Here is a 27901-nt window from a genome sequence, read left to right as displayed (position 1 = left end):
AAATATGTGACTTGATTTGAATCAACATGTTTTATTAGCTTTCTATCACACCACTCGGATTCTGTATAAGATCAGCAGGTATTAACACCATATATTTTAAAGTACTCTTTTCAAATTTCAACTTGAGACGGTGAAGGGTTGACTTGAAAATTAACGTTTTTGTATGCTGCCGGATTCGAAAGTTGCATAGTTTCTCGCAAGCGCTCATTTAGCAGTTGGTACTTCTCGCGAATCTGCATTTCATGGTTTTTCTCTTCACGTTCCAAGACTTTTAGGAAACTTGACAGTTCAGCCTATAGTTATTTACTAGCTGTAACGAACCATTTGTTTAGAGAAGGTAGAGGAGGGTCCTGTTATTTCGTGTATTTTCACTTAGATGCTGAGTAACAAGAGAATTACGTAATAGTTCTGGGAAACGAGGGGAGCACTGTTTTAAGCACATCGACTAGCAGAGGCTATCTCAAGAGTGACCTTGCTGGTAGGCTGAGGGCATCCTTATATGCCCTAACTCCTGCGCCATCCAGTGGCAGTTCTAGGACACAAGTGTTCTTCTGGTGGCGTTGGTTGCCACACTACTCCCCCCTTAGTAAACTGAAAGAAAAAAAAATTATTCGCGAAGTTTTGCGGGAAAACGGACGAGTCGGCCACAACGCGTGCGGTGAGGTTCGGGACTAGTCTGCGGTGGTGTGACAGATTTTACGGTGACTGATGTTTGTGTTTCTGGTTCAACCTGGTCAGTTGCTAGCAGGAAAGCGGGTTTTAGGCGGTCAATGGTGACCGTCTGATCGCCTCGATGTGTCTTTATCACGAAGTTCTTGTTTGATTTGGATATGACCGGGAAAGGGCCATCGTAGACTTGCTGCAACGGTTTTCTATAGGCGTCGTGGCGTAGAAATACATGAGTGCAGGTGGAAAGAGCGGGATGTACGAATGGTTTTCCGACTGAATGATGCTCGACTGGTACTGCTCGGACGCTACTCATGTGCCTTCGTAAAATCGATGCGAACGTGTCAAGATTTTCTGCTGCAGGATGGTCCTCGAGAATTGTTGCCGGCAAGCGTAAGTTTTGTCCGTAAGTTAGTTCAGCAGCAGTGGTGTTTGCACCTGTAATAAGGTAAGTGCGTAAGCCAAGAAGGACCGTAGGTAAACAGCCTACCCAATCTTCTGACAGCTGGGACCGAAGAGCTGACTTAAGACAGCGATGCCATCTCTCAATTTTTCCGTTTGCTTGAGGGTGATATGCCGTAGTTTTAATATGATGTGTACCCAACAGTCGGGTAAAGGCGGTGAATAACGATGATTCAAATTGTCGTCCTCGGTCGGTTGTGATTTTGGCTGGTATACCGAAGCGGGCTACCCAGTGGAAAAGAAGCGTGTCGGCGATGGTCTCAGCTGAACACTCCTGAACTGGAATGGCTTCGGGCCAACGTAAAAATCTATCGATGATTGTTACTAGATAGGAGTAACCACGGCTAGGTGGCAACGGCCCGACGATGTCTACGTTGATATGTTCGAAACGCGCTGATACTGGTTCGTATTTTCCAATTGCGCTGGCTGTATGTCGAGACACTTTAACCTTCTGGCACGGTATGCACGCTTTAGCCCATTGATGACAGTCTTTGGATATGTTAGGCCATACATATGACCGGCGTACCATGTTAACTGTAGCACGAACGCCTGGATGGGCGAGGTTGTGTACGCTGTCGAAAATTGCTTTTCGGAGCTGCGAGGGTACGAAAGGGCGATTTCTTGCAGTAGCTACGTCGCAAAAACGTTTACCGCACGGTAGGTCGAGCTCTTTTAACTGAAGTGATGTTTTATTGTTAGACAGTATGCTGCGCAGCTCGGCGTCAGTTGCTTGGAGATTAACTATTTCTTCTAAATTGACGTCCAAGGAGATTGTGGAAATACGCGAGAGAAGATCGGCGGAGTCATTCTCTCTTCCCGGGATGAAACAAATATCTGTTGTAAACTGTCCAATGAAATCCAAGTGTCTAAGTTGTCTCGGAGATGCACGATCGGGTTTTTGTTGGAAGGCATAGGTTAGTGGACGATGGTCGGTGTAAACTTTGAACTGGCGGCCTTCAAGCGCGTATCTGAAATGTTTGATAGCGAGATACACTGCCAGGAGTTCGCGATCGTATGTACTGTAATTTCGTTGCGCCTTGTCGAGTTTCCGAGAGAAGAAGGCCAGGGGTTCAAGAATGGATCCTCGTTGCTGATGAAGGGCTCCCCCCACAGCGAGGTCGCTGGCGTCCGTCATTAAGACTATTGGCAGATCCTGACAAGGATGTGCCAAAAGCGTTGTTTCCGCTAGATCTCTCTGCAATTTGATAAAGGCGCTGCGCGTTTCGTCTGTCCACTGGATCTGCCTGGTGTCGCGTTTTTTTGTTGCTATCGATGAATTCTGATAGCACCGCTAATTCGTAGCCTGAGGTTGGTAGAGCTCGGCGGTAAAAAGTTATGAGACCGAGGAATTTTCTCAACTCCCATACTTGTTGGGGTAGCGGAAAATCCGCTATAGGTTTTATACGTTCAGGATGAGGCAAAATACCTGTAGGAGTCACAAGATACCCTAAATAGGTAACTTCACTCGCACCAAAAACGCACTTTGCGAAGTTTATGTTTATGTTGAATGTCTCTAGCTGCGCGAAAAGTAGGCGTAAATGTTTGAAATGTTCTTCCTCTGTTGCGCTTGCGATAAGTAAGTCATCCATATAGGCGTACACGAAATCCAAGTTTTTGACGATTGAATTGATGAAGCGTTGCCACGATTGGGCTGCGTTCTTGAGACCAAATGGCATTTTTAAGAACTCAAAAAGACCAAACGGCGTAATCACTGCAGTTTTTTTTAATGTCACTAGGTTCGACTGGTATATGGTGAAACGCGCGCAATATGTCCACTTTTGAAAAAATTGTTTTTCCATCGAGCTGGGCGTTGAAGTCCATGATGTGTGGGATGGGGTACTTATCGGGTACCGTGATCGCATTTAATGCGCGATAGTCTCCGCATGGGCGCCAGGAGACTCCGGTCGGCTTCTTCACCATATGTAGCGGACTGGCCCAAGGGCTGTCAGAGGGTCTACAGATGCCTAATTCCATCATGAGCTGAAACTCCAGCTTCGCAGCTTTGAGTTTATCGGGAGGAAGGCGTCTAGCAGCCGCAGTGACTGGGGGACCGTTCGTCACTATCGGATGTGTAACACTGTGTGGTGGTGTGGCGTAATCCGGCTTTTCACGAGCGATGAACGGATATTCATTTAGAAGGATGGCATACTTGTTCGTTGGGTCGATTGTGAAGAGGTGCGGGGCATCACTCTCATCGTCTTGTTGTCCTGGAGTGGACAGGGACGTCCCAGAATCGAGAAGACGTTTGTTTTTTAAGTCCGGTAGAAGTCCAAAATGTTGTAGAAAATCTGCCCCTATGATTGGACAGGTGACGTCAGCCAACGTGAAAATCCATTTAAAAGAGCGGCGTAATCCTAGATTCAGTTCGATGAGCTGTTTTCCGTATGTGTTGATTCGCGACCCATTTGCAGCGAATAATACCCGTTCCACTGGATTAAAACGTGATCTAGGTGGGATTACTGATATGTCCGACCCAGAGTCAATTAGATAACGGGTTTTTGTCACTTGGTCGGTAATGAAGAGGCGGCGGGATCTAGGTGCGCCAACGCTTGCCGCGTTCTGCGCTGGCTCTACTCGTTTTTTGGAGTTTTGAAGGTGCATGGCTCTCTACACTTACGGGCGTTATTCCCATACGCGGCGTGGTACCAGCACATGTCGCCACTCGGAGTGTGTGATCTTGTTCTTGTCTGTTTTGAGTGTGGAGGGCCTCTGGACCGTGACCGTGAGCGAGGTGATTGTTGTAGTTGGCCAATACAGCGGACCAGGGTTGAGCACAATTCCTCGATTTTTTTCATCGCGTCGTCTGATTTCGGTGTGGAAGACAGTGCTGCAACGTAGGGTTGAGATGGAGCGTCGGATGCCTCCAAGATTTTATCTGCCATCGTGGCTAGAGCGTCTAAAGTGTCGCTGCTCGCAGCTAAAATATTCCTTACCTGGGCTGGCATGAGTTGCATGAACAAGGACCGTAAAAGCGAGTCAGCAACTGATTGTCCGGCGAGTGCTCGCATTTCGCGTAACAAGGCGGTTGGACGACGATCCCCGAGTTGCATCTCCGTTAACAACTTCTTAATCTTCCTATTTTCGGACTCTGCGTAAATGTTGAGTAGCCGTTCTTTGATGCTATTATAGGGTGTTTCCGTAGGATTGTGGACCAAATCGGATATTTGACTGATCAGCTCAGGTTGGAGAGCTGCGATGACGTGGTGGTATTTTGTTTTCTGATCGCGAATGTTGCCCAGGCTGAATTGTGCCTCAAGTTGGATGAACCATGCATCGACATCCTTCTGCCAAAATGGCGGAGCTTTAACGGATACGTGAGATACCACGTTACTCGCACTTGGTTGTGGTTGTTCTTCAGCCATGGCGAAATCAGTTTTAAATTGTCGAAACACAACACTTTGTTCGCAATGAAAGACAAATAAAATATAAAAAAAACTTTTTACGTCCTGTTCTCGATTGGTCACTTTCAACGTTTGATCGACGTCGCACCCTTGGTCTCACTCTTCGCGTTGCGTTGCCCGTACGTTCAAACGTCGTGGTCACCACTTATAGTTATTTACTAGCTGTAACGAACCATTTGTTTAGAGAAGGTAGAGGAAGGTCCTGTTATTTCGTGTATTTTCACTTAGGTGCTGAGTAACAAGAGAATTACGCAATAGTTCTGGGAAACGAGGGGAGCACTGTTTTAAGCACATCGACTAGCAGAGGCTATCGCAAGAGTGACCTTGCTGGTAGGCTGAGGGCATCCTTATATGCCCTAACTCCTGCGCCATCCAGTGGCAGTTCTAGGACACAAGTGTTCTTCTGGTGGCGTTGGTTGCCACAAGCCACAGTGAATTCTTCCCACTGCAACGCGAAAGTAATGGTTAACACTAATGTCTAATCTTTTGAAATGATTAAATTTATATAGAGCCGATAAGGTGGCGTAGACAATTAAGGTAAAAGAGCGAATCGGGACACAGGCTCGGCTCCTGCTAATTTGGGACAACATATGCATATATCTTCGCTTCACGAATTGTATGCCAATAATGGTTCTATTGGGACATCTTATAGGGGAATTTTAAACTAAAAGGGGGGTTATGCAATTTGTCCAAAGGGAAAATTATAAAACGTAACAATACCCGAGAAAACGATAATTAAAATCTGTGCGTATTGCTTGCGGGCGAATAACGTATACAGTGCACTACTTATAAGTTGACACCTAGACGACACAGGAAATATATAAGGTAAAACTGAAGAAACCCATTAACTAATTACATCAAACCGTAGAGAAAGTTAAGGACTACAAATTAAGTACAAGTCTGTCCCATTAAATACTAATTTTATGCCAATGTCAACAATAAGAAAAAAACCCATTCTTGCTAATTTGGGACATCCGACGCTAATTTAGGACACAGATATTTTCGAAAAAAAAACAAAGACATATTTTTTTCAAGAGTTTTATATCAATCGATGCAGAATTCAAATAGAAATCGATTGATGTGGAATATTTATACGTTTTTTTGTATCCGTTTGGTAGAAATTGCAAAAAAATACTTTGAGGACTTAGATTCTAGTCTGGCCTCATCCACGCAGCTTTTTTTTTTAATAACTTACATCCCTTCACATTTATTTTCGTAACTTCAGAGCTAACGTACTCTTTGTAATTTTAAAGGTAATTTGGTATTTTTTGTCTCATCTTATGAGATAGTAAACAAGAATTTTTTAGGAAACTAAAACAATGTCCCTAATTTGGGACATTGTTTGCGAAGAAAATGTGATGGCGGGATTTTTTTCCGAAAACTCCCGAGGTAGCCCAGCGGATGGATGCTTGGCTAGGGAGACGAAGGTCTGAGGTTCAATCCTCACCATCGGTGATAAACTGCTTGTTTATTAATTCGTCCAATGAATTTATGTTGCGTGAAAGATGTGCGTCTACCACGTCAAATAAACTCTAAAAAAAGTAACATTTCCGCTTGCATTTTGGGTTTTTTTCAAATATTGTTTATAAATACAAACTCACTAACAACAGTTAGATGGCTCAGTGGCAAAGCACTAGCATTACGATCGTAAGGACTGAAGTTCAATCCCAGACAGTGATTAAATGTTAATACTTGTTTGATAAAAGGATAGGAAGCTGCATTACCAGTAAACATATGCTGACTAGCAAAAATAAATTTTAATGAGTTTTTCATTTTTCTGTTTCAAAGATGGCTTACACTACAGAGGATCTAGAGAATGCGGTCGCAACCTACATCCATACATTATAACATGATTCTTACAAAATATTCAACAGCCATGTAAAGAAAACTTAAACAAATCTATTGGCACCAATATTGTTGATATATTTTTAGTTTAAGGTGTTCTTAGTAATTTCAAAAATATCTCACAAAATAGAAAAATTTCAAAAATGAAGATAACAAAAATTAAACATCGTGCCAATATGGTATAGATCCATCAACCTTTGTGTCAGCAACCCACCATCTTACAGCTATGCAATGGTTAACATAATCTAGCAGAAAAGCCTAGCATGTCGTTTACGATATAGTCTGCTGTCCCAAATTAGCGTCATGGGAGCTTATGTAAAAAAAAATGAAAATGCAATCACCGATTAGCCGCATATTTTCACATGATTTTCATAAGATATTCAACAGCACATGTAGAGAAAACTTCAACGAACCTATTGATCCTAATATTATTGATATTGTAGTCGAATGTTCGTTCGACCTGAATGAACTGTGTCGACCTTGTATTCTACAGCTCTTTTACAGCAGACAAAAAAAGGTAGTTTAGGAGGGAGGGTTGGCAACCCTTTGGCCTCAGACCTTTTCTAGCTCTGTTACAGCATAGTCATGTCTGATCCTAGCTCTAGTTCCAGTTCAGAAAGTTCAAGTGATAGTGATGTGTCGCCTCGTGGCTCATCTAGGAGATTGAGAATCAGCACGGCTAGAGTTAGAGTAAGCCCCCACGGTTTAGTTCATAGGGACGTTACTCCAGACATTCAAAGAGAAGAAGAGGCCGACGCCCTGGGGTTAGCCGATCCAGATCGGGACCTTTCGCCGGCTCTCGAGATTCCCCAGGACCCAAAAGTTCCATTGGAAGGAGAGAGGAAAAGGCGTCCAAGGGATGAAGAGAAAGATCAAAACCCGAGGGCAGGGAAACGACATAAAAACGAGGATGCGGTTGTAAAATTCAAATTGTCAAAGAGTAGAGGAAAGAGACTGCTACGCCCCTTTTTTAGGGGAGTAGGCGCATCAAATCCCAAGGTAACTAAGGGGCGTTACCTGGCTTCCTTTAAAAAGCGCTCAACCGCGTTTAAATGCCCTTCCTTGGACGACGCTCTCTACCAACGCCTCAAGCAAGTTAAAGGATCGTCGGCTTCAAAGAACACGATCGATCACAACGAGAGGGCCTTGTACTGCGTACAGCAAAAGATCTTAGAAGCAGCACAACCACTTCTTTTTTTGTCTAATGAGAAACTTGATGACGACTCTCACCGCGAAGCGATTAGTGTAGCTATTCAATTGCTGGGGGATTCCTTTCACGAGGTTACTCAACAGCGAAGAAAGAATGTACTCAGGCAGACTAGCCCTTCATACCTCTACCTCCTCGACGATCAGGACAACTTTAACACCAAGGAGGCTAGTTCTCTTTTTGGAAAATCTTTCGTAAAATCTATGGTGAGGTCTTCACAACAACAGACCATGCTAAGCAATCTTCAACCGGTTCAACGCCTGTCAGGGCAACCTTACCGCAATGGCGGACATCAATTTCGCCATCCTGATCGGCACAACAATAGGCCGTCGGGTCAATCCACCAGCCATCGCTTTGAATCCACCGACGCCCAGCAGGGTTCGTCGTTCAACAACACACGAGTGGGAGAGGCCAACACCCCCTCGGCTAGACTCGGCGGAGAACGCAGCGCAGTCGAGTACAACACGACCCAGCAGAGTGCCGGGACACCAAGACACCTCAACAACAGGGGAAGGTACGTGTCTATCGTTAAATCAAACATCGGCAGACCGCTCTCCCCATCTGGTTCGGAAGTTGCGATAGGGGGTAGGATATCAGCCTTCAAAACGAATTGGTTCAAAATATCAGCTGATCCTTGAATCCTTGAGTTAGTTTCTAATGGGCTGAGACTGGAATTTTACTCGACGCCTACGCAAGAGAACGTACCGAATAACGCAGCGTTGGGACCGAGTCATTGGGCAATCTGTAATGAGGAAGTAGAAGACATGATTAAGAAAAGGGCGGTGGTGCGCGCCGAAACGAGGGGTTTCGTTAGTGGCATATTCATCATTCCCAAGAAATCAGGGGGCTTTAGACCCGTCATTAACTTAAAAAGGCTCAACACGTATGTTGTGTATAGGCACTTCAAAATGGAAGGGGCCAGCTCAATCAAACACGTAGTCCGCCATAACGACTGGATGGCAAAATTGGACCTTAAAGATGCGTATCTCGCAATACCCATCCACAGTGAGGACCAAAGTTTTTTACAGTTTAAATGGAAAAACACTCTCTTTCAATTCATCTGTCTCCCTTTCGGCCTCTCCTCAGCCCCTTGGGCTTTTACTAAACTATTGAAGCCAGTCGTCGCGTATTTAAGACAGCGAGGAATTAGATTAATAATTTATTTGGATGATATATTAATTCTAAACCAATCTAAGGAGTCGTTAAAAGGGCAGTTAGTGGTAGTCGCCAATCTGCTGGATTCGCTTGGCTTCATTATCAATAAAGACAAATCGCATACAACCCCCACACAGGAAATAGAGTTCTTAGGCCTTTTGATTGATTCCACTACTGCTTCCCTTAAACTGCCTGACGCGAAGCAGGACGTCATCATTAAATTGTGCAAGAATGCCTTAAAAAAAAGACTCTTTAACGTTAAGAGAAATCGCCAGCGTTCTAGGAAGGTTTACCTGGGCCGTTTGGGCTATCCCGTTTTCCCAAGCCCACTACCGTAATATCCAGAATACCTACATTAACGGACTCAAGCTAGACAATGGGGAACTAAAATCCAAAATCTCACTGAACCGGGAAGCTAGAGAAGACTTGTCATGGTGGACTTCATCGCATAATTTAAAGAAAAAGAAAGCACTGATAGACCCAAGCCCTTCCATAACCATCTACGCCGATGCGTCTCTCTCAGGGTGGGGTGCAGTAAGTAACAAAGTAAGGACGGGAGGTCCGTGGACATCAACCGACACCGCCAGGCATATAAACGAACTGGAACTTTTAGCAGGCTTCTACGCACTAAGATGTTTCGCAGAAGAAAGTCGTTCCAGTACCGTATTGCTTAAACTAGACAACTCAACGGCAGTGGCCTATATAAATAAAATTGGGGGTTCCAGATCGGCTAGCCTTAATAAAATAGCGCTAGATATAGCTGGATGGTGTGAGGAACGAGACATCACACTGCAGGCCACCCACTTACCAGGGTTTTTTAATGGCGTCGCAGATCTGGAATCGAGAGTGAGAAAAGACTGGAGCGATTGGATGCTGAAGAAGGAGGTGTTTCAACTGATCCGGAGGAGATGGGAAGTGGCAATCGATCTATTCGCATCCCATTGGAATGCCCAACTGGAAACGTTCTCGAGCTGGAAACCCCAACCGGGAGCGGCGGAGACGGACGCTCTCTCATTCAGCTGGCTAGGCCGCAACGGCTATGCCTTTCCCCCATTCTCTCTCATAGAAGACTGCCTGACAAAGATAAGACAAGAGAGAGCGACACTGGTCTTAGTATGTCCGTATTGGCCGAGCCAATCATGGTTTCCAACAGCCCTAGAGCTAGCTTCCGACATGCCAATAGTTCTCCGCGTCTGCCCGGATCTACTTACGTCCAGTCGGGGGGGAACCACACCCCCTGTGCGAATGCAAGAATTTCCAGTTAATCGCTTGGAAATTATCCGGAAACGATATGCAGACCAGGGCTTTCCACAACAAGTGGGCCAATTATTGCTGGCCGGCTCACGAGAGTCCACGAGAGATGCGTACCAGTCCGCCTGGCTCGCTTGGTACAATTGGTGCGGTAAACAAGACCAAAATCCCCTTCGAAATGACCTAAAGCATATTCTATCATTCCTGTCAGAAGCACATTTCGAAGGAAAAGCGTATGGCACAATAAATATTTATAGGTCGATGCTTTCCTCTACCTTACAACCGATTGATGGCCTACAGATCGGGAAACACCCGCTCATTGTAAAATTGATGAAAGGTATATACATTTCAAACCCTCCTAAACCTAGGTACGAGTTCACCTGGGACGTCAGTATAGTGACCAACCATTTAAGCCAACTTAAAAACGAGGATTTAGCTATCGGCCCCCTCGCTCGGAAACTGGCTACGCTTCTGGCGTTAGCATCCTTCCTTCGAGCTTCGGAAGTGGCTTCTATCGGGAAAGAGGATCTAAGAATAAGTGAATCCGGTATGAATTTTCCTTCCTAAAACCGAGAAAGGCTCAGAAGGAAGGAGCGCTAAAAACGTTCTTTATCAAAAGAATTCCGGACCCCCGAATTGACCCGGTATTTTGCACGGAACACTACATATCTATAACGGAGAAGTATCGCGTGCAATCGAATGATAGGCATCTCTTTATGGGATCAGTGAAGCCGTACAACCCAGTAGTCGGATCGACCGTAGCGGGTTGGTTAAAGAGACAGCTGCAGGAAAGTGGCGTAGACACAGGCAGATTCTCGGCTCACTCAACAAGAGGAGCGGCTTCTTCGAAAGCAGCAGCAGCAGGCATCTCTGTCCAAACAATTCTAAACACAGCCCACTGGTCCTCGGAATCAACCTTTACGAGATTTTACAGAAGGGATCTGCCCAAAGAACCTTCCGTAGCAGAAGTCGTTCTGAGCATAGACACAACAAATGTTGGCTTTAAAGTCACAGTTCAGGTCGAACGAACATTCGACTACAATTGTAAATTGATCGAGAGCGCGAAGCGCTATCGACGATCAATTTTGAATGTATAAGAATAAGAGAGAGAGAGACCTGAACTGTAACATCCACCCACCCACCCAGCTTTCCTATTTAATGAGTTTATAAGCTAATCATTGTTACCCTTTTAAAACGCAGATTCGATCATCGGCGAAGTGGGATCCAACAGTTCAGGGGCAGGTATTGACGGATTCCGACGACCACCTAACTCAGATGAAGTGAAAAGGTCTGAGGCCAAAGGGTTGCCAACCCTCCCTCCTAAACTACCTTTTTTTGTCTGCTGTAAAAGAGCTGTAGAATACAAGGTCGACACAGTTCAGGTCTCTCTCTCTTATTCTTATACAATCAAAATTGATCGTCGATAGCGCTTCGCGCTCTCGATCAATTTACAATTGTAGTAGTGTGAGATATCTTTAGTGATTTGGAAATATCTCACAAAAAAAGGAAAAATAAGGAAATGGGGAAAACGAAACTTAAAAGTAGTGTGTTGACAGTATAGAACCATAGTCCTTCAGAGTGGCAATCGAACGTCTTACTACTATGCCGTGGTTAACAATAAACTGTTGAAAAGCATAACATGTCTTTTTGTATGTAGTCTGCTGTCCCAAATTAGCGTCATGGGGGCTTATGTCAAAAACATAAAAATTGCAATTACCAATTACATGCATATTTTCACATGTTTTACATTTAGCATTCCATACCCATATAGAGAAAACTTAAACGAATCTATCGATCCTAATATTGTTGATATTGAAGTGGTGTAAGGTATCTTTAGTGACTTTTAAATATCTTACCAAAAAGAGAAAAATGAGGAAAGGGGGATTTAAAAAATTTAAAATAGTGACTTGACAGTATAGAACCATTAACCTTTTAGGCTGACAATCGAACGTCTTACGACTATGCCAATGGATCACACACATCAGCTCCAGTGTTTTTCAACTTTTTTTTTCGTTATCTAGATAAGATACGATAATTTGACAAGTTGGAAGATTAAGATAAGTTAAGTTAACGTAAAGGTCGTGAAATAAAGATAAAAATACCGATAATAAAAAGATAAATCGATTTAAATCGATTGATATATCGAATTTTGAATCGATTATATATCGAACTTCTTATCGATTTCTACATAGAATTATTAATTGATTACGATATTGCAATTTAAATCGGTATTGTATTGATGGGTAAAATAGGTTAATACATCGATTTTTTATGTATTATTATTTGATGTCATAAGGTCACGTGATGAGGTCACGTGACTTTTAATATCTTTTCAGTATCTCGAAAAATTCAGATAAGATACGTTAAAGATAGCAGGAAAAATCAGAAGATGAAAGATGCCAAAAGATATCAAATTATCGTATCTTATCTCATCTTATCTGATCTTTTTGAAAAAGTTGGATAACACTGAATAGCTCAAAAGCATAACATGCCTTTCTGTATGTAGTCTGCTGTCCCAAATTAGCGTCACGGGAGCTAATGGAAAATACATAAGAATTACAAACAGCCATTAGATAAATATTCTCGCATGATTTTCATAAAATCCTTAACAGAAATATAAAGAAAACTTAAACGAAGCCATTTATACCAGTATTTATGATATTGCTTTAATATAAGGTATTCTTAGTGATTTCAAAATATTTCACCCAATGGCGAAAAATTCAAAAATAAGGAAAAAGAAATTTATATGTAGTTTCCATGGAGTATATATCCGTCAGACTTCAGATTAGCAATCCAACATCGTACGATTATGCCATGCTAAATTAAATCATTTTGAAAAGCATAACATGTGTCTTAGTACGTAGTCTGCTATCCCAAATTAGTGTCATGGAAGCTTATGTAAAAAACATAAGAATTGCGATCGCTGATTACATTACTATTGTGACATGATTTTCACAAAATATTCAACAGCCATGTAGAAAAACTTAAACATATCTATTGGTACCAATATTGTTGATATTGCTTTAGTTTCAGGTGTTCTTAGCAATTCAAAAATATCTCACCAAAGAGGAAAATTTCAAAAATGAGGATAAGAAAAATTAAACTTGGTTTCAATGCGGTATAGATCCACCACCCTTTATGTCAGCAACCCAACGTCATACAGCTATTCCATGGTTAACATAAACTGACAGAGAAGCAAAGCACTTCATTTAGCATGTAGTCTGCTGTCCCAAATTAGCGTCACGGGAGCTTATGTAAAAAGCATAAGACTTGCAATCACCGATTAGATGAATATTATAACATGATTTTCATAAAATATTCGACAGCCATGTAAAGAAAACTTCAAAGAATCTATTGAGCGTAAAATTTTGAAATTGTGTTAGTGTAAAGGTCATTTTTACTGATTTCAAAATATCTCACAAAAAAGGGAGAAATGAGGAAAACGAAACTTATAAAAAGTGTGCTGACAGTATAGAACCATTGCCCTTCAGTTTAGCATTCGAATGCCTTACGACTACGCCATTGTTAACAATATAATGTTAAAAAGCATAATATGTCTTTGTATGTAGTCTGCTGTCCCAAATTAACGTCATGGGGCCTCATGAAATATTCGACAGCCATGTAGAGAAAACTTCAAAGAATCTATTTCGCGTAATATATTGATATTGTGTTCGTGTAAAGGTTATCTTTAGTGATTTCAAAACATCTCACAAAAAGGGAAAAATGAGGAAATGAGGAAAACGAAACTCAAAAATAGTGTGGTGACAGCTGGAATGACCTCAAATGTGCATATGGCAATTCCCCTCCCCAGGCAAGAGTTGGCAGCACCTTCCCCCCCCCCAAGAGGGTCAGTAGCGTTCCAACTCTTGACCAGTGTTGTTCAGTCTCCCATGTTGCGTTTCGACCGAGATCAAAATACAGACGTGTTCCGTACCCACCGTTCTCACGTCATTCCATGGCGCAGTTGTAGATAACGAACTTACGAGTCGTTCTTATTCGTGCTAAGTTTGTGTGGTGCCGCAGTAGTCGACGACGTGAATACAGTGTACAGGCAGCATCTGCGGAGCTGGCTGACCACGCGGTCATCGACTCAAAAGCTGCGTAGCAACAACAAAAGATCGAACACATTTAGCCATCACTGGGGCCGTGATTCCAAAACTAATCCCGATTCAAGCGTCGGTTTCAGTGATCGATTGCGAATAAGTTCTTTGATCCAGTCAAAAAAAAAAAAAAAAAAAAAAAAAAAATAAAAAAATAAAAAATAAAAAAGGGGGGCGTCCATCGAAAATTGCTCACTCCAGACGCACGAGAGCCCTGAGGCGAGAATAGCGCGACAAGTAGCTGTAAGGCTGCTGCAGGCAAGAGCTAAGACCGACGTACGAGTGACCAACCCATCCGTTTGTTTTTGGTTGTGTTTTTTTTTCTCTTCCTCTTTTCTCGTCTTTCGAGGAAGAGTGTCGTATTGGGTAGCTATAACCCATAACCAGCAACAAGATGGCGCGCCCGTTCAGGCCATACGGCACACCACCGGCGTTCGACCTAGACGAATACAAAGATTGCTTCGATTTGTGGAAAGCGCAATGGGACATTTACATCGAGTTGTCCACCATCGACTCCGCCCTAGAGGCGGACGATAGACCCAGATACAAGGCCAACATCCTGAAATCGGCATTGTCCAAACCAACACTGGCAGCGATTCTTTCCTCTGGCATGTCGTCAGCAGACTTGCAGAAACCTGATACCATAATTCAAAAATTAGAGGAGCGATGCAATGCCGAAAGAAATCGACACGTATGGGGACAACAGTTCTCCTCCCGAATCCAGCGAGAGAACGAGGCAATCGACGATTGGCTATGCGATCTTCGATCACTATCTAGCAAATGTGAGTTCGGAAAAGATTGTTGTGCCAACTGTGAACCTACCCGCATCCTGGGTCAAGTGGTTTTCGGCGTCCACAGCGACGACGACAGGAGAAAGCTGTTGGAAAAGGGCCCTACATTATCTCTCGACGATGCCCTCGTCATTCTACGGACATCTGAGGCAGCGACCAAGAAATCAACAACACTTAAGAGCGGTGAAACCCTGTCGATACAGCAGACAGCGAAGTCGTCATATAAGAAGGAAAAAGGCAGGCCACAAAATACACCGAGCACAAAGAGGAAAACCCCTGGTACAGATGATAAGCCAGGCGACACTAAATCCCCGGACGACTGCTGGAATTGTGGGAGTCAGTCGCGGCACCGAAAATCAGAATGCCCGGCAACAGGAAAGGAATGCAATAATTGCGGTCGCACCGGCCACTACGCCTCGGTCTGTCAAGCTAAAAGCAAATCAAACTTGAGAGGTGTTAAGACAATCTATTTGCACTCGCCAACCGGGCCGGGGCACCAACTGCCGTACAAGTATATTTCCTCCCAGACACAGGGGCTGAATTGGACGCCATACCACGGGAGACGTTTCAAAAGCTATTCCAAAACGTAGCTCTTCGTCCGGCAGCATCCCCAGAGACGGCCGTAGGGTCGCTGATCGTCAACGACGGGACATTCCTCGCCTCGTTAGACTGGCAAGCTGACGGCCACAAAAACCGGCCAATCGAAACCACGATCCATGTCCTACAAGACTTGAAACAGGCAGTGCTCTCGTTGGCCACACAAAGAAAATTAGGCATGTTGCCTGCCGGCTACCCACACGCCCGGGTATATCATGTTGACACTGAAACTACAAGAAAGACCAAGATACCCAGTAATCAAATTTTGCCGACGGGTGGTCCGTCCGAGCCATCCATGAAGATAGCCCAGTTATTCCCAAATGTTTCAGCTCGAGTACTACCAATCGCTCGTAGGTTGGCCACTCTAAGCCCAAACCCGTCAAAAGAACAAAGAGCTACGGATCTACGCAATCTTGTGGCGAATTCCCAAACATATTTGATGGTCAATGCCGTCCTATGGTCGGACCCCCGTGCCATTTCGAGCTCAAGAATGGTGCTCAGCCAGTGGCCATGAGAGGATCGCGTCCCGTGGCTGTGCCGTTAATGCCGAAGTTTCGTGAAGAGCTGGACGCTTTGGAAGAACAGGGTATAATAGAAAAGGTGACGGCTCCTACCGCCTGGGTCCACCCTATCGTGCTGGTAGCTAAGAAAGACGGCGGAACTATGATCTGCGTCGATTTAAAAAAACTCAACGAATGCATCATTCGTCCCCGATTCGAGACGGCAACGCCGTTTCAAGCAGTTCGCACCATACCAAAGGGCATGCGGTTTTTCACCGTGGGGGACGCCCTCAAAGGGTATCATCAAGTTCCGCTGAACGAAGAGTCATCAGATCTTACTGTTTTCTCAACGCCTTTTGGCCGATATCGGTATCTAAGGCTTCCATTCGGCATCACGCACGCCGGTGATGATTACAGCCGGCGGGTAGCGGATGTCTTCGACGACATCTAAGCAAGGAGACGTGTCATTGAAGACGTGATCGTCTTCTCCGCGACATACGACGAACACGTCGAGTTAGTGCGCCAGTCAACATAACGTGGCACCCAATGCTCGGAAATTGGTGTATGCGGAACCATCGGTAAAGTTTGGTGGGTTCATCGTTGATTCAGAGGGTTTCCGCCCAGATCCGGACCTGCTGCGAGCTGTGACAGAGTTCCCAACGCCACTTAACCTTACAGACCTCAGGTCATTCTTCGGCCTATGCCAACAGCTCGGAAATTTCTCGGATGAGATCGCAAGTGCACTAGTACCTTTGTCGCCGCTTCTGAAGAAAGGGTTTACCTTTGAATGGACGTCAACGCACGACGAGGCATTTAAAAGGGCACGATTAGCGCTCTCAGCCTCCCACGGCCTGGCATATTATGACCCAGCGTTATCCACCGCACTTCACGTTAATGCTTCTCGCCTATATGGCCTGGATTCCTCCTGAAGCAAAGAGCCGCAGACGGAGCATGGAAAGTGGTCCAGGCAGGATCCCGCTTCCTATCATCGGCGGAGTCGCGATACGCCATGATCGAGCTAGAGTGCTTAGCGGCAGCATGGGCAATGCACAAGTGTCGTCAATTCCTCGAGGGGCTGCCCACGTTTGATCTGATCTCTGATCATAAGCCCCTTATTCCGATCCTTAACAACTACGCATTGGATAAGCTAGACAACCAGAGGCTACTCCGCCTACGCCTTAAAATGCAGCGATACGCATTTACAGCAAAATGGATACCAGGGAAACAAAATCAAGACGCGGATGCCCTTAGTAGAGCACCGATCGGCGTAGCCATGCCAGACGATGAGTTGGCCGAAGGGCAAAGCTTCGCCTCCCCACGACTAGCCCTCCTATGCGCGATCGAAGGATCCGACCCGAAGGTGCTGGATCCGGTGCTCGAGAAAGTGAAACTAGCTGCCAGTCTAGACCCGGTGATGCAGGAGCTGCGGGAAGTCATCAGCCAAGGATTCCCAAATGAGAAATGCAATCTTCCACCAGCCCTTCGCCCTTTTTGGCGTGTCCGAGACCAACTGGCGATCGACGAAATGGACGGCATGATAGTTGTCGGAGCGCGCGTCGTCATCCCAAAAGCGCTACAAGGCGACGTCCTACGAGACCTTGTCAAAATGCACCAAGGAGCGACGAAGCTACGACAGCGGGCAAGGCAAGCCGTGTTTTGGCCGAACATGGATGCATAAATCATCAACATGGCACGTTCTTGCGAAGAATGTACAAAGCACCAACCGTCGCATTCTCCGGAACCACTGCGTCAACACGAGCCAGCTTCCCGACCGTTTGAGCAAATCCACGGCGACTTAGGAAGTTTCAACGGCTGACATTTTTTAGTCCTAATAGACCAGTACAGCGGCTGGCCCCAGGTCGTGACATTTCCTGATTGCAAGACATCGGCCAAGAGCGTGATCCATGCAGTGCGTGAATTTTTTATCAATGTCGGCGTGCCGCTAAAGTTTTGGTCGAACAACGGTCTCCAATTCGCCGCAGCTGAGTTCAAGAAGTTCCTGGAGGAGTGGGGAGTATCATCAGGTACCTCGTCACGCCACTATCCTCAGTCCAACGGGCTCGCAGAAGCTGGCATTAGGGCGATGAAAAAGCTCATCGCCGGGTATTGGACAGCCGGTGCGTTCGACGCGAATAAATTTGGAAACTCCATTCTCCTGTTCCGCAATGCTCCACGCTGTGGCGCACAGTCACCAGCCCAAATGGTGTTTCAGCGTCCCATCCGCGATTGCCTTCCGGCCCACCGCCGGTCGTTCGCCCCCGAATGGCAAAAAGAAGCAGAAGTGCTGGAAAAGAAGGCACGTCGGACAGGTGACCTGAGAACAGAACATTTCAACCACCGAGCGCACCCTCTACCACCGTTACAAGTCGGGAATCGGGTCCTGATCCAGCATCCCCTAACCAAACACTGGGCTACACCAGGAGTAATCGTCGAGACAGGCCCAAACCGCGATTACCTAATCAAAACTCCAGCAGGGTGCGTATTCCGGCGAAACCGACGCTTCCTTCGTCGTCAGATTCCAGTGATGCCGTCAGCAAAAACATCATCGACAGCGACCCCACCGGCAATAGGACCACCATAATCCATGAGAACAAATGACCCAATGATGGCCCCGGTCCCAAATACGAGGATCTCTTGGAACCAGGTGGAAGAAGCAGTCCCGCCAAGACGTTCTAGCCGACGCAAGAAGCCATCGACCTTATATCCGGCACATTCATGGTCTAAATAATACTGATTGTTGTAAATCCCTAAGCTCTCATTTCATTGTTCACTTCGAAATTTCAAAAGAAAGGGACGTGGAATGACCTCAAATGTGCTTATGGCAATTCCCCTCCCCAGGCAAGAGTTGGCAGCACCCCCCCAAGAGGGTCAGTAGCGTTCCAACTCTTGACCAGTGTGGTTCAGTCTCCCATAATGCGTTTCGACCGAGATCAAAATACAGACGTATTCCGTACCCACCGTTCTCACGTCATTCCAACAGTATAGAACCATAGACCTTCATGGTTGCAAGCGAACGTCTTAGAACTATGCCATGGTTAACAAAACATTTTTGAAAAGCATAACATATCATTTGTATGTAGTCTGCTGTCCCAAATTAGCGTCATGGGGCCTTATGTGAAAAACTTAAATATTGCAATTACCGATTAGATGCATTTTCGATTGGCGGTGAAATAGGACTGGAGAAATAGGACTGGCTTTTTAAAACTTTTAGGACAGTCCTATTTCTCCATGCCAGCAATCCTATTTCTCCTTAGAAATAGTCCTATTTATTTTATTTTGTTCCAGTAGGAACGATATGCCTCCAATCCGATAGGCAACATTATGCGTAAGAGCGTCGGCTTATATCCATTTCCCTTTGTAAAACGCCGATGGTGTTAACTGATAACTTAAATGGTTCACCAAACATTTACCTTTTATCCTATTTTAATTTAAATTGCAGGGGACCATTAAATATGTTATATCTAATATAGTTCATTTAATAAAATACTACAACGGCCACACCAGAAATATTTATTAAATTTTTCTTACTTTTTAGTGCATAAATAACTTTTCCAGTTGCACTCATGTTGTACTTGCTCATACAACTATCAGCAACGATTAACAAGCAAGTATTACCATATCGGTAGCGCTCTAACCTGTGACACGGGTAGGCTTGTGTTCGATTCTCCGTGGCTACATTTCTTCTTAGGTTTTTAATAACATTTGCGGTTAAGTTTACTATGAATAGTAGAAGAATGTTAATGAATCTTCGCCTGTATGAAAGCTAGTTCCTCACCAGGAGCAAGAAGAACTGTTGAGATACAAGAGAATGGATGAGAGAGGAGATGGTAGATAACGGTAGATGGGCGAAAAATAAATTGTTTGTAATTTAACATTTTAACAATTCCTCAACTTCTTTACCAAGAAGAGGATTCTACCACCGAAGTGGATGGCCGAGCATGACATAGCATTACTCATCAAGTGACGTATGCCAAAGGATTAAGTTAATATTGATATTGACTTTGAAATAAAATTGATGAAGAAGATTTATGGGTGCTAAAGCCGAGGAAGTTGAAGATTGTTGCCGGCGGCGAATAGAAAGAAGAGATTTGCAGAAGTAAAAGATCATCGGCTTTAGCAGATTAAAACTTATGGGTGCTTAAGACGAAGAGGTCGAAGATTTTTGCCGGCGGCGAATCGAAAGCAAAGATTTAGGAAGGTCAGAGATCTTCGGATTCAGCAGCTTAAGACTTATGGTTGCACCACATTTAATGACTACTCCATACGACCTTGTATCCCGGAAGCTGATGACGCTTACCTGCGGCGAATTGAAAGAAAAGCTTTACGTAAATCCAGGTAATCTTCACTCACCGCAACAGCATGAAGTGCTTCCTTCCTATTTGCCGAGAGGTGTAATTTCGTTTGGCTCCTCCCCTTTTTGGCAGACTATATATATGGATACAATAATACCAACAACTTTAATAGTTCGTCTTAGACTTCGATCTAGCACTTACCATTACCATGTCTTCAGCTCGCTTTCAATGTTCGGGATGCAAATCCAGTGTAATCGGCCGGAAGCAATTCTGCGTTTGCCTAGGCTGCCATGTTCCTGTCCATCGTCTTTGTTGTGGTGTTACCTTCCATAAGGGTGTTTCGCCTTCATGGAAGGAGTTCAGCAACTTTTATCGGTGCACCATGTGTTCTAGTGGTAGTGCAGTCCTAGGTTCCACGGAAGATGTAGCGGATGTTGATGGTGCAGTAGCTGGGGGATCAAAAGGCGATGTAGCTGTTGTTGCTGTTGCTGGTTCTGAAGGTGGTCGTCCTAAGAGATTGCTGAAGCCAAGGAGCATTTTCGACCCTTCCGACGTAGGCAAGAAAAAGCCTCTAGTTCTAGCTTCTCCACGTCGTCTCTCATCACCACGACAGCGATCAACTCCTCGCACATCTCCTCAGACTAATTCTCCGCGTCGTCCAGCAACTCCGTCTTCTCCACCCTCCCCACTTTCTCCGTTGACAATGTCACCATTGATGAGTCTTGTTGTGTCTCCTTTTCTTTTCATGTTGTCTCCTCTTCTTAGGTCACCACTCCTCCAGTTCCACCACCACGACGAAGACGCAGGGCAACCTCAGCTACCAGACCAGATCGCCAGAAGCTGCAATCCCAACATCCGTTCATATGCAAGCGATGGAAGAAGAGAGGCAACACCACTAGAACACATGGAATCGACAATGGAGGTATATATTTCTTCTTTATCGCAACATGTCTTGGTATTTTATTAACTAAATGTTTTTGTTAGCAATCATCGTATGAGGAACCGACAAAGACGATGGACAGGAACATGGCAGCCTAGGCAAACGCAGAATTGCTTCCGGCCGATTACACTGGATTTGCATCCCGAACATTGAAAGCGAGCTGAAGACATGGTAATGGTAAGTGCTAGATCGAAGTCTAAGACGAACTATTAAAGTTGTTGGTATTATTGTATCCATATATATAGTCTGCCAAAAAGGGGAGGAGCCAAACGAAATTACACCTCTCGGCAAATAGGAAGGAAGCACTTCTTGCTGTTGCGGTGAGTGAAGATTACCTGGATTTACGTAAAGCTTTTCTTTCAATTCGCCGCAGGCAAGCGTCATCAGCTTCCGGGATACAAGGTCGTATGGAGTAGTCATTAAATGTGGTGCAACCATAAGTCTTAAGCTGCTGAATCCGAAGATCTCTGACCTTCCTAAATCTTTGCTTTCGATTCGCCGCCGGCAAAAATCTTCGACCTCTTCGTTTTAAGCACCCATAAGTTTTAATCTGCTAAAGCCGATGATCTTTTACTTCTGCAAATCTCTTCTTTCTATTCGCCGCCGGAAACAATCTTCAACTTCCTCGGCTTTAGCACCCATAAATCTTCTTCATCAATTTTATTTCAAAGTCAATATAAATATTAACTTAATCCTTTGGCATACGTCACTTGATGAGTAATGCTATGTCATGCTCGGCCATCCACTTCGGTGGTAGAATCCTCTTCTTGGTAAAGAAGTTGAGGAATTGTTAAAATGTTAAATTACAAACAATTTATTTTTCGCCCATCTACCGTTATCTACCATCTCCTCTCTCATCCATTCTCTTGTATCTCAACAGTTCTTCTTGCTCCTGGTGAGGAACTAGCTTTCATACAGGCGAAGATTCATTAACATTCTTCTACTATTCATAGTAAACTTAACCGCAAATGTTATTAAAAACCGCAGAAGAAATGTAGCCACGGAGAATCGAACACAAGCCTACCCGTGTCACATGTTAGAGCGCTACCGATATGGTAAGACTTGCTTGTTAATCGTTGCTGATAGTTGTATGAGCAAGTACAACATGAGTGCAACTGGAAAAGTTATTTATGCACTAAAAAGTAAGAAAAATTTAATAAATATTTCTGGTGTGGCCGTTGTAGTATTTTATTAAATGAACTATATTAGATATAACATATTTAATGGTCCCCTGCAATTTAAATTAAAATAGGATAAAAGGTAAATGTTTGGTGAACCATTTAAGTTATGAGTTAACACCATCGGCTTTTTACAAAGGGAAATGGATATAAGCCGACGCTCTTACGCATAATGTTGCCTATCGGATTGGAGGCATATCGTTCCTACTGGAACAAAATAAAATAAATAGGACTATTTCTAAGGAGAAATAGGACTGCTGGCATGGAGAAATAGGACTGTCCTAAAAGTTTTAAAAAGTCAGTCCTATTTCTCCCAGTCCTATTTCTCTGGTAGAAATAGGACTGAAAATTTCCAATCCTATTTCTCCAGTCCTATTTCTCCAGTCTTATTTCGTTTCAGTCCTATTTCACCGGCTACCGCATTTTCACATTCATTCATGATTTTCACATGATTTTCTTGGATATTCAACAGCCATGTAGAGAAAACTTTAACGTATCTATTGATCCTAACATTATTGATATGGTAGTAGTGTCAGGTATCTTTAGTGATTTTTAAAATATCTCACAAAAAAGAGAACAATGAGGAAATGGGGTAAATGAAACTAAAAATTAATGTTTTGACAGTATAGAACCACTAACCTTTAGTATAGCAATCGAACGTCTGACGACTATGCCATGGTTCACTAAAAATTATTTAAAAGCACAACATGTCTTTCTGTATGTAGTCTGCTGTCCCAAATTAGCGTCACGGGAGCTTATGTAAAAAATCTAAGAATTACAATCACCCATTAGATAAATATTTTCATATGATTTTCATAAAATATTTAACAGCCCTGTGGTGAACAATGTTCACCTTACATTGTACGTTACACATTTACGCTAAATAATGTTAAATGTTCACTGAACATTTAAACGAATCTATTAATACCAAGATTTGTTGATGTTGCGTTTGTTTAAAGTGTCTTTGGCGATTGTATAAAATCTCACAAAAAAAGATTAAAAATTACAAAAAATAAATAAATCTTTGCACAGGAGTCCCAATTGGTATTGAACCACCAACCTTCAAGTTGGTAGTCCAAAATACCGTACGACTACGCCACTGTTGATTGTTAGCAACAACACAACCTACCAACGTTATTTATTTTATAGTCCGATGTCCCAAATTAGTGCCATGGGAGCTTATGGGAAAATAGACTAAAATCAGTCAACAATCAAATGAATATTATATGTCTACGTTAGTAACAAATATTATCACATTGTTACGAAACGGTCGACGAACATTGTTACGGCGATATTGGGTAGAATAGGGCAAGTTAAAAACAATTTTTTCGGTTTAAAATTTCGGACATTACGGCGTGTTTACGGGAAGTGCTTATGCTTTTTTTTCGAAAATTTCAATCACATTTATTTTTTCATTTTTACCGTGGAACCTATAACCTATTGGCTACTTAAAGAGCGAAGTTTTTAATACAATTTTTAAAATCTATATTTTATGTTTTTGGGGGGAGTTTCGATGGTAAGTTAACAGGCCTGAAAAAATGAAGTCTCGTTTTGACAGCTCATTGTTTTGGTTGTTGAAAACACAAATTTCGCAATATTTTTCTGTTGCACCCCCTTCAGTGTCTTAAGCTATTCGATTCAGAATTAAAAACTGAATCGAATGTATCAATTAGTTTTGAAAAACAAGATTGTACAGAATTAGCAGAAATGTCCAATGAATTAGGGTTTTTGTCCGAAATTGGCAGATCGGCTTTACACACATTCCCCATAAGAAAGGCTGTTAGCCCAAACGCTGTCCCAATTCGCTCTTTTACCTTACGTTACCGGAATGTCTCCATTTTGACTTTCTTGAAGAATTAGAGTTTTGGCACACTTGGGCGCATCGGGATTGGTATCATCAAATAGCCACTGTTGGGCAAGTAGCAGCGAGCAATCGAAATCGTTCAGGCGACGCAGACGAGCTATGTACACACACGAGCACAATAAAGCCACCGTTAGTGAACGAAGGCAGAGACTAAGGCAGCTTATTAGAGAAGAGAAGATAATGCAACGAATGGCTAACCAACGTTAAACAAGACCTCTGCTGGTTTTTCCTGGCTGCCAGATTTTCTCATAGATAGCAAGTTTTCTTGCTTCCTAGTCTGAAAGAAGCGGATGGACTTCCACGAGTTGTTGCACCAACTCGATGCACGCGATGTCTCTAAATAACACAACGCAAATTGAAATTCTAAACATAGTTGATGTCCTTCAGAAACATGGACACAGAGCCTCATGGAAAACGATATAGAACCATACATTTTCGTTAACTTAAAAAAGAAAGAATTTGGTTAAACCAGGATACTGAAGAGTTCTATTCCAACCGATTTAGTAGATGGAAGAGATGTAAAAATCGAGGCGGAAGAAAAAGGAACCCTACTACGAATTTGGACGTCGGCCAAAGCAAAACCTATTACGAATTCAATAGGGAAAAGTGGAAAAAACGTCGATCCAAGGCAAATGCTAATTCATCGGGTGACGTTCTAAGATAGTCAATACATTCAACATTTCATCGTCAAGTTCTTCAAAATCCAGATTGTACCAGATCCTATGGCACCTGAAACCGTAACTAGCTATTTATTTCAGCTTACGTGATGTTTTGGATTGATAAAACATGGGTGCTACACCGCTTCACTTTTTTTTATCTGAGACTAGTTAAATCCAGCTTTATCAAGCCGGATGACTGGTTGCGTTTTGCATGATATTCGATTCGAATTCTTACCTCGGAAATGAAGTCTGGGGGCCAGGGCTTCCGTCTTGAAATGCAAGAACGTACATCTGCCTTTCGGGGTTCATGTTGGACGCACTAGCAGTGACGTCATAGGCCGGACGAGGAATTGGACGGAAATCAATAAATGAGGGCAGCTTTTTCTTATGTCGGCAAAACGATTGCAAGTAAATTCGAATGGTGTCAGATAATGATTCGGTAACGATTATCGAAGGATCTTCAGTCAAACAGATTTCTCCAAGAGATGAAGTTCCGGAATCGTTGAGGACGGAGTTACTAACTATATTGTTTCCAAATGACTGATTTACTGTATCGTCAAATTCGGATAAATCTGGTTCAAACATCCAACGCAGGGTGACTTCGTAAAGGCTCGAGAATCTCCAGTCATCGTTAGAATCTTCCGGTACCACCAGATGACTATTCGCCGTAGCAATCGATGGAGCTGACGGCTCAGTTACTTTTTTTATTGCTGACGGTGAATTGGAAGCAGAAGTGTAGCCGCTGCTATGACGTGATCTTTGACCGCTAATGCCAGTGACTATTCGGCTCTCGTGATGCGTCCATTAATAAATATTTTATTTTTGGACGGTGTATGGGAGGAGGGGAAACTATAAAAAACCGAAAACTTTGGGCCCTTCGTTTAGGCATTCTTTAGGCTTATTATATGTTATAAAGGTAATATCTAGATTCCTTGTTTCTCGAGGAATGTTTTCGTGGGTATTAAACAACAAAAATTTATCAAATTAGTTAAGGAAATACTAAATTACAAACAACCAATCACAATTGAGAAAACGGGTGCCATTATTTTTAGGCGCAATTTTTAAATTTTCTATTATTATCAACTTCAATAAAATTCAAAAACAGTTTTACGATTCTATATTTATCTTATTATAGGCTTATCGTTATTATAATACAAAAAGAAAAAGAAAATTTTTTCATTCGGTTTATTTTCATATTCAAATATTTACAGTCTTTACATTATTATTACAACTACTTACATTATCATGGTTCACCGGAAACAAAAAAGTCGCTTACCGTCGAATCCAAGGGGTTGTAGTTAAAGATGTCAGTGTTAATATCAGGAACGTTTTATGATTTTTGATTAGTAATCTTGCGATTTGAAAATTGAATTATTTTGAAAATTAAAATCGATGCAGACGACACGCAGACGGCATAAGCAGACGACACATCAACAGCTTGCTTTCTTTCAGTGGTGGTTGCCACTGGCATCAAAGCTGGAGAGCCAATCAAAACGCAAGAATGGGGGTGCCGCTGGGAACCCGAACGGTCGAGTCAACTCGCGGAGACCATGTTGCACCAAACGGGTATGTGGTTTGTGGGAAATCCCACCTGAACAAATTGATCCGATAGTTGTCCACCTAGTGGAGGCAAAAGTAGTTTGCTAATAACTTGTTTTGATAAAATATTTTGGTTGTAAAATGATGGTGACGATAAAAGCTGAAAGAAAAGTAAACCAGAGTTAGAGCTTGCTCATACATGGATCAAAACTTGCAATTTTTGCCTAAACGTATCGTGGCGAAAATAGCTTTCAGCGGTTAAGCAGAATCGACAAGGCGAGTGGCCTTGGCAGCTTCTACTGATTCACTTTCTATATCAGAAACGTCGTCTTTTGTTCGGTAGCTGTGCGTTGGTTTTCTCTTTTATGATCGTTTCTTGGACGACGAAGGTTTAGTTAACCCTCCTTTGCAAAGTTGTCAGCACCACGTTTTCCGCCATGAATAAGAGTTTCTCAAGAACGACCGTGAACACTTTCCTGTATTATATAAAAAAAAGACAAAGAATGTCCTTGGGTGTCGATGACTCGAGGTTAGATCGCGGTTTTTTTTTCAAAATGGAGACTTTTTGAACAACATATGGAAACCGTTTCCACCCTTTATTTGGTGTGAAACAAGTGAACGCCAGATACTCTTTTTTGTTAACATTTTTTGGATACCCGCCCTTGTATTCCAAACACTGGTATGCCGTCAAGACGCGAGAGATTTCAGCTCTTAGATTTATTTTAAGAATGAACAGCCAAAGTTGATACTGTTCACGTTGAACTGTAAAATGTCACCTTTGCTAAGCACTATGCTATTTTAAAATCGTATGACCTAAAATTAATAGCAGCTGTTCGCGTATTTACCGTGAACCATAACTACGTCAGCTACTTTCAATTTCGCAAAGTATCGCCCTGACTGTCTGACATCCTTACTCGTTCAAGCGTTCAAAATACGGAAGGTAGATGAAAGTTTCGGAAATCTATTGTTTGCTTTATTGAAGTTAGTTCGTTGCTAGGTAATAAAAGCATTCTGCACAATTAAACAACTGAACGTAGTCATATCCTACTTATTTACAAGCCCGGCCATGTTTTCCGCAGTGGCACCAAGTCATTCCGTTTTCTCGCTGTCTTATACATTTCAAATCCGCCAGGCAGAACTATTTTTGTCTAGAAAACTAGAACCATCACAACTACTACATCAATGCCAAAAAGGTCAGCACCAACAGTAATTCAGTTTCGATGAAGCATATAATAGACAAACCCCATTCTCTTTTGTAGCAAAGAAGGTGATCTAAACCCGAGTAAAAGTAAACTATCTCAACCAGTTTTGTCTAAAAAAATGTGTTGGGTTTGAGTCATAAAATCCCTGTTGTATAGCCATTGAAGAAAACTAGTGAGCACGCCTGCACGTCATGGGGTTTTGCTACTGTCCAGACAATCCATCAGAATCCCGAAGCAGACTATTACGGCATC

The 27901-nt window shown here is 43.2% G+C and overlaps 1 pseudogene; it reads right to left on the bottom strand.

Annotated features, from left to right (window-relative positions):
- Positions 1-11: 11 nt before the first annotated feature.
- On the bottom strand, positions 12-25706 carry LOC130704106 (uncharacterized; annotated as a pseudogene).
- Positions 25707-27901: the final 2195 nt, after the last annotated feature.

Source organism: Daphnia carinata, chromosome 8, assembly GCF_022539665.2.
Source record: "Daphnia carinata strain CSIRO-1 chromosome 8, CSIRO_AGI_Dcar_HiC_V3, whole genome shotgun sequence".
Taxonomy (NCBI): Eukaryota; Metazoa; Arthropoda; class Branchiopoda; order Diplostraca; family Daphniidae; genus Daphnia; species Daphnia carinata.
This window is presented reverse-complemented; position numbering and strand designations above follow the sequence as displayed.